Source organism: Astatotilapia calliptera, chromosome 7, assembly GCF_964374335.1.
Source record: "Astatotilapia calliptera chromosome 7, fAstCal68.1, whole genome shotgun sequence".
In the NCBI taxonomy this organism is placed as follows: domain Eukaryota; kingdom Metazoa; phylum Chordata; class Actinopteri; order Cichliformes; family Cichlidae; genus Astatotilapia; species Astatotilapia calliptera.
In genome coordinates, this window is record NC_137428.1 from 31,351,811 (window position 1) to 31,353,122 (window position 1,312).

General features: G+C 44.7%; 1 long non-coding RNA gene across 1 annotated transcript; it reads left to right on the plus strand.

Moving 5' to 3' along the window:
* Positions 1 to 265: 265 nt before the first annotated feature.
* Positions 266 to 903, plus strand: LOC113027349 (uncharacterized). The gene is made up of 2 exons (XR_013910196.1): positions 266 to 395; positions 493 to 903. It is a non-coding gene; the product is annotated as an uncharacterized LOC113027349 (long non-coding RNA).
* Positions 904 to 1,312: the final 409 nt, after the last annotated feature.

Sequence of the window (1,312 nt, forward strand, 5' to 3'; positions counted from 1 at the left end):
CTGGATATTTTCTCTTTTTTGGGCCATTCTCTGTGAACCCTAGAGATGGTTGTGCAGAAAGAAATCCCAGTAGATCAGCAGCTTCTGAAATACTCAGACTAGTCTGTCTGACACAAACAACCAAGCCATGTTCAAAATGAATTAAACCACCTCCTTCCCAATTCTCACGCGTGGTTTGTCTCAGTGGCTTGAGTTGCTGCCAAGTGATTGGCTGATTAGATATTTCTGTCATGGTCCGGGTGTGTGCCAGTGTGTCTCCCTCCGAGCCGGCGTCTCCACCCCTGGGAGGGGCCTCAGTGTTTTTGCTGATCGTTGACATCTGTGGGTAATTAGCCGGGGGACTCATAAGGCCAGCGTTCTCAATCTCTCTTCGCCAGATTCTCTGCTAAACATCAGTCAGTGCAGGCCACCACCATAATTTCCTTACGTGTTTTTTTGTGAATCACCTTTGCTTCACTGTATGTTTGTTTTTTGTGCGCCTCCCTTTTTCAGCTACACCTAACTGTTAAACCCCTGGCGAAGAGCTTCTACTTGGATGCTGGACCTTCTGGCAGTCCCTCAGGCTACCACCAAAACTACCTACCTGCCTCTCTGCCTCCACGCCAGGAGCTTTTGGATTTACACACCCGGATTACTCCCCCTCTATGTCATCTCCGACCTCCGTTGGCAAGTACACAGTACGAAGGAGGATTTTGAGCCAAACAACATATTCATATGCCTCCTTATCTATGTTTGAACATTTGCATTCTGTTACAGTGACCCCGACCTTTTCCTGGACCTTTTGTGACTTGCTTTCCAGTCCAATCCCCGGACCCGGACCAGATCATTATTTAGTTAACGTCTACGCTCACCTTTTGTTTATGAATATTTTGTGTGCACATTAAACATTATTCTTAAAATATATTTACGAGCTGTTCGGCGTCTTGCGTTTGAGTCCTGTCACTCGTCTGAAACGGTCCCGGCCGTAACAATTTCTTTAACGACAAAGTTCCCAGTATAAACATAAATTGGCCTATTCTTTAATAAATAAAATCTCAAGATTCACAAAACACCTTTATTCTGAGTCTGAGAACAATTCTCAGTAGGACGGGTGACACTAGTGGAGCAGTTCTAATTAATAAATATCACACCCCGAAGGACAAGCCTGTGTTGCCTCACTCTCTGCCCTGAAGAAAGACACCATTAAATTAAACTAGCCCACAATCCATGTGTCTCATCCAGTAACACAGTGGAAGATAACTACTGAATGTTGTTTTTCTGTTTTCCTTGTTTTGCACCCATCAAGAGCTTCACATGATCCATACCTTGCCTA